The sequence below is a fragment of the Sus scrofa genome, chromosome 6 (genome assembly GCF_000003025.6).
Source record: "Sus scrofa isolate TJ Tabasco breed Duroc chromosome 6, Sscrofa11.1, whole genome shotgun sequence".
NCBI classification, from domain to species: Eukaryota; Metazoa; Chordata; class Mammalia; order Artiodactyla; family Suidae; genus Sus; species Sus scrofa.
In genome coordinates, this window is record NC_010448.4 from 27,504,411 (window position 1) to 27,510,410 (window position 6,000).

Below are 6,000 nucleotides of genomic sequence, written 5' to 3' on the forward strand. Positions count from 1 at the left end.
CATTCATAAGAACTAGAGGCATTCAACACATTTCATTAAATAAACACACCAATTACTGGTTAACTAAATCTAACTGCTCCACCCCTGGTCTCCCGTCATTATTTTCTTTCCTATAAATTTCTGTCCCATCATTTCAGATTGGGCACTCCATGAATCAGAGGTTTAGAACACAAACACACACAGTTCTCTTTAGATGTATATTTCTCTTCATAAGCATTTAACTTAACACTAAAAATTTTTCGGAGTTCCCGTCGTGGCGCAGTGGTTAACGAATCTGACTAGGAACCATGAGGTTGCGGGTTCGGTCCCTGCCCTTGCTCAGTGGGTTAACAATCCAGCGTTGCCGTGAGCTGTGGTGTAGGTTGCAGACACGGCTCAGATCCCGTGTTGCTGTGGCTCTGGTGTAGGCCAGTGGCTACAGCTCCGATTGGACCCCTAGCCTGGGAATCTCCATATGCCGCGGGAGCAGCCCAAGAAATAGCAAAAAGACCAAAAAAAAAAAAAAAAAAAAAAAACCAAAAAACAAAAAACAAACAAACAAAAAAAACACCAAAATTTTTCTAAGAATCCATTGCTTATTTTCAAGCTTAAATCTTTGTTCATTTATCATCTGTTAGAAGAATTATAAAATAACTGGCGACTCTAATATGGCCTCCTTATATTCTTTACTATAAAATGCTAAACTAGACTTCACTTGTGGCACAGCAGGTTAAGGATCCAGCTTTACCACTGCAGTGGCCTGGGTCACTGCTATAGCAAGGGTTTGATCCCTGTCCTGGGAACTTCCACATACTGCAGGTGTGGCCAAAAAAAAAAAAAAAAATGCTGAAGGGTTCCTTGGTGGCTCAGTGGGTTAGGGATCCGTCACGGTCACTGCTGTGACTCTGGTTCACTCCCTGGTCCCAGAACTTCTGCATGGTGTAGGCATGGCCAAAAAGATAAAATGATAAACTGATTTCTTATTTTTATTTTTTTTGCTTTTTAGGGCCTCACCCAAGGCATATGGAAGTTCTCAGGCTAGGGGTAGAATCGGAGCTAGTGTCGGTCTACACCACCAGAGCAAAGCAGGATCTGAGCCACATCTGCAACCTACATCACAGCTCACGGCAACGCAAGATCCATGACCAGGAATCAAGATCGAGGCCAGGAATCAAACCCACATCCTCCTGGATACTAGTTGGATTCAGATAAACTGATTTTTTTAAGAAAAATCTAGTAGTGTTCAATTAAATTCTGAGAGCAATAAATCAGGACTCACAGAACTCTAATTTTTTTTTTTGTCTTTTCTAGGGCCTCACCCGAGGCATATGGAGGTTCCCAGGCTAGGCATCTAATCGGAGCTATAGCCTCCAGCCTACGCCAGAGCCACAGCAACGCAGGATCCGAGCTGTGTCTGAGACCTACACCACAGCTCACCGCAATGCCAGATCATTAAGTCACTGAGCGAGGGCCGGGGATCAAACCTGAAATCTCATGGTTCCTAGTCAGATTTGTTAACCACCGAGCCATGACGGGAACTCCTAAAATTTTTCTTTACTTAACACTATGTGATTAAATGAAGATACTTAATTGTCCTTTCTATTTTTCACTCTTACTCTCAAAATAAAAACAAAATTTCCAAACAAAAAAATGTAATGATAAGTATGAGAATCTTTTATAAAATAATCTACATGGAGCTCCTGTCATGGCTCAGTGGTTAACAAATCCGACTAAGAACCATGAGGTTGCAGGTTCGATCCCTGACCTTGCTCAGTGGGTTACGGATTGCGTTGCCGTGAGCTATGGTGTAGGTCTCAGACGCAGCTCAGATCCTGCATTGCTGTGGCTCTGGCATAGGCCATGGCTACAGCTCCAATTAGACCCCTAGCCTGGGAACCTCCACATGCTGCTGGAGTGGCCCTAGAAAAGGCAAAAGGAGAAAAAATAATAATAATGATAAAATAATCTACAAATATTTAGTAGTTTTGTCATTTTGAAACCTGAATATCCCATTAAAAAGGGATCATAGTATATCCACAGGACAGGCTATTGTTATAATACATACATATATTTTTTTTTCTTTTTTTTTATCTTTTTAGGGCCACACCTGCAGCATATGGAGTTTCCAGGCTAAGGGGTGAATTGGAGCTACAGCTGCTGGCCTACACCACAGCCATGGCAACACAGTATCCGACCTACACTTAACCCAAAGGCCAAGGCTCCTCAAGGATACTAGTTGGGTTCATTAACCACTGAGCCATGACAGGAACTTCCTGCTATAAGAATATTGACATTTACTGGAAATGTTTGATAACATGGAAAAATGCTTGTTACAACTTAATCAAAAAGAGCAAGACTCAAAATTTGTCTACACCTGCACCATATCGAAGTTCCCAGGCTAGGGGTCAAATTGGAGCTGCAGTTGCCGGCCTATGCCACAGCCACAGCAACATGGGATCTGAGCCACGTCTGTGACCTACACCATAGCTCATGGCAAAGCTAGACCCTTAACCCACTGATGGAGGCCAGGGATGGAACCCTCATCCTCATGGATACTAGTCAGGTTCATAACAGCTGAGCCACAAGGGAACTCCAGGGATATAACTTTTTTTTTTTGTCTTTTGTCTTTTGTCTTTTTTGTTGTTGTTGTTGTTGTTGTTGCTATTTCTTGGGCCGCTCCCGCGGCATATGGAGGTTCCCAGGCTAGGAGCTGAATCGGAGCTGTAGCCCCTGGCCTACGCCAGAGCCACAGCAACGCGGGATCCGAGCCGCGTCTGCAACCGACACCACAGCTCACGGCAATGCCGGATCGTTAACCCACTGAGCAAGGGCAGGGATCGAACCCACAACCTCATGGTTCCTAGTCGGATTCGTTAACCACTGCGCCACAACGGAACTCCTGGATATAACTTTTAAATTGAAACGGACAACATAAACAACCTTCTATTCCCCTTTGCCTTTCTTGTACTTTTTTCTAACAAATGGTTACTTTGCACAGTAAAATAAGATAGTTTGTCAAGTACGTAGTAGCATTAATACATGCCATCTATTTACTTGCTACATGCTTAAAAAAATCCACAGCAAAGAACAAGTTACAACTTTCAAGGGATGGACAATTATAAAATTATATTTAAAAATATAACATGGAGTTCCCGTCGTGGTGCAGTGGTTAACGAATCTGACTAGGAACCATGAGGTTGCAGGTTCGGCCCCTGCCCTTGCTCAGTGGGTTAACGATCCGGCGTTGCCGTGAGCTGTGGTGTAGGTTGCAGATGCAGCTCGGATCCTGCGTTGCTGTGGCTCTGGCGTAGGCGGGGGGGGCTACAGCTCCGATTGGACCCCTAGCTTGGGAACCTCCATATGCCGCAGGAGCGGCCCAAGAAATGGCAAAAAGACAAAAAATAAATAAATAAATAAATAAATAAATAAAAATATAACATAGGAATTCCCATTGTGGTGCAGCAGAAACAAATCCGACTAGGAACCATGAGGTTGTGGGTTTGATCTCTGGCCTCAGTGGGTTAAGGATCTGGCGTTGCTGTGGCTGTGGTGTAGGCCAGCAGCTGTAGCTCTGATTCGACCCCTAGTTTGGGAACCTCCATATGCTGTGGGTGTGGTATGTAAAGACAAAAGACAAAATATATATATATGGCATATAGTATATTCCCAAGAACAAAAGCATCTGCCCAATAAAGCATGTTATTAAGTATTTTCATCAACCTAGTGAATAGATGCAAACTGCCACGAACAAGATTTCAAAATTATTTACTGTAGTCTCACGGGGCAAAAAGTTTTATTTTTTTTAAACAGGTAACGAGAAGAAACTATCCCACTCACAAATTTCACTCAATCAATTCCCCAAAACAGCACAGTTGACTCAAATTCAGACTTTAGCAAGAAAACGAGCTGAACAATTACCCTTTTACCTGGCCTAGAAAATGTTAACATGAAAAGCTTTTTGAAATCTGAATAGCATCCCCAAAATATCAGAAGGATAAATAACATCTTTGTGTGGAAGGCTGGCGGGGCTGAAAATTGCACCATAATTGCTACTACTAAGCTGCTGAAGAAGGTTGTCTAGCTTGGGCTCATACCAAGTGGAAACTCTCTTCTAGACTAGGAGAGGCAAGGCAGAAAGGGCCAGCATGCGATAACATGTAAACTTTCCCTTATGATGGTTTAGATTGAGAAATAACAACAGCCCATCAGGTCCAGAAACAGGCTGGGCTACCAGGAGTCAGTTCCCTACATTAAGGCTCCCAAAGTCAGCAGATTGGAGCAGGCTTTCCGCATTGGTCCTCAGGCCCTTATCCCAGTTTCCACAGGTAAGGGAGAGACCACTCTCCCAGGAAGGAAGGCTAACCCCACCCTGTTTCGTCGCTTCTCTCATTAACACCGTCTGGCTCACCTAAAGAGTTGGGAGAACTCCTCTGGAAGAGCATAGGTTGTCTCTCAGGCCCCTTCTTCGGAGACCAGGGTTCTCCACCTCCTGCAGGGACCCGGGCGCTGGTTAGCGACACAAGGCAGCCCCACCACAGGCGAGTCACCCACAGGTAGCAGGAGGGTCCGAAAATCAGCCCATTTAACATGCCCTCCTTCGCAGGTGCTGCGGAGCACACAGGGCCCACCCCCCCACCTGAGAAACGACTTCCTCAGCAGGGCCGCCTCTTCAAACATCACAGTCACCCAGGGAGGCGCCGGGGATGCTCAAGTACAATTGGTGGAAAACCGCCAGAGGGGTTAAGTAAGGATCCCGTGTTTTTACCACAGCGGTTCCGGTGGCTGCTGTGGCGCGGGTTTGAGAACTTACACATGCTATGGGAGCCAGCCAAACCACAAAACAAACAAACAAACAAACAAAAAACCCCCAGACTCTCTACACCTAAGTGATACGCGACTATTCTCTCCTTCTCTGTAGGGCTCGCCACCTCAGGAAGGCCCCTTCCCGCCAACACCCCATCCCCTCATGTAGGCGGGTTAAGAAAGGGAGAGCGGGGCATCCTGTAGCCCAGACCTTCCACAGGGAGCGATGGGCCGGCTCAGGGGCGAGCCTAAGGCAGGACCCAAACAGATAGGGACTGGAAGCTGTGGCTTTACCCTCACGTCGCAGGAGCCTGGGCTCCGCGCTTTCTCCCTTGCAGCGGGCCTAGGACGACGCCAGACCCGGTTTCCCACCGAGAGGGCGGGGTGCACTTCCGTGGGGGCGGAACTTCCGGCGGCCCCGCCCCCGCGCGGAGCCTCTCCCCTGCTTGCAGAAGTTCCAAGGGGCAGGGAAGTAGCTCCCCGTGTAAACGGCTATCTTTGCTCCGAGGGGCATTCGCCCCAAGGAGTTAGCAGAGTGGGCTCTGGGCCCTTAGGGCAGTCCTGTGACCTCGGGGCAAGGGGCAGGTGTACTACGGTTAGGAGGGCATCTGAGCCCTGAACCTGGCCCTCATTCCTCTCTTCCAGCCTTCTCTCCACTTTGTATCATTTTTTTTTTAAATTCAATTTTCTACTTTACAGCAAGGTGATCCAGTCAGACATACACAGAAACATTTCTTTTTCTCACATTATCATGCTCCATCATAAGTGACTATATATAGTTTCCAGTGCCATACAGCATGATCTCATTGCTTATCAGTTCCAAGGGCAACAGTTTGCATCTATTAACCCCAAATTCCCAGTCCATTCCACCCCTCCCCCTCCCCCTTGGCAACCACAAGTCTGTTCTCCAAGGCCATGATTTTCTTTTCTGTGGAAAATTTTCATTTGTACTGTTTATTACATTCCAGATATATATCATATGGTATTTGTCTTTCTGACTTACTTCACTTAGTATGCATCTCTAGTTGCATCTTGCTGCAAATGGCATTAGTTTGTTCTTTTTATGGCTGAGTGATATTCCATTGTGTATATATACATATCTTCTTAATCCATCATCTCTCTTTGGACATTTAGGCTGTTTCCATGTCTTGGCTATTGTGAATAGTGCTGCAATGAACATGTGGGTGCATGTGTCTTTTTCAAGGAAAGTTTTGTCTG

At 45.9% G+C, this 6,000-nt stretch overlaps 1 protein-coding gene across 2 annotated transcripts in view; it reads right to left on the bottom strand.

Annotated features, from left to right (window-relative positions):
- The window catches only part of TERB1 (telomere repeat binding bouquet formation protein 1), a 59,047-nt gene extending 53,488 nt beyond the window's left edge, over positions 1-5,559 (bottom strand). The window contains exons 1-2 of one of the 2 annotated variants that reach the window (XM_021094007.1): positions 5,077-5,558; positions 4,388-4,468 (exon numbers count right to left, since the gene is read on the bottom strand). The gene's annotated coding sequence lies outside the window, so the exon portion shown is untranslated. Of the gene's footprint in view, positions 1-4,387; positions 4,469-5,076 lie in introns of both variants that reach the window. The other variant, XM_021094009.1, reaches the window with a different exon arrangement.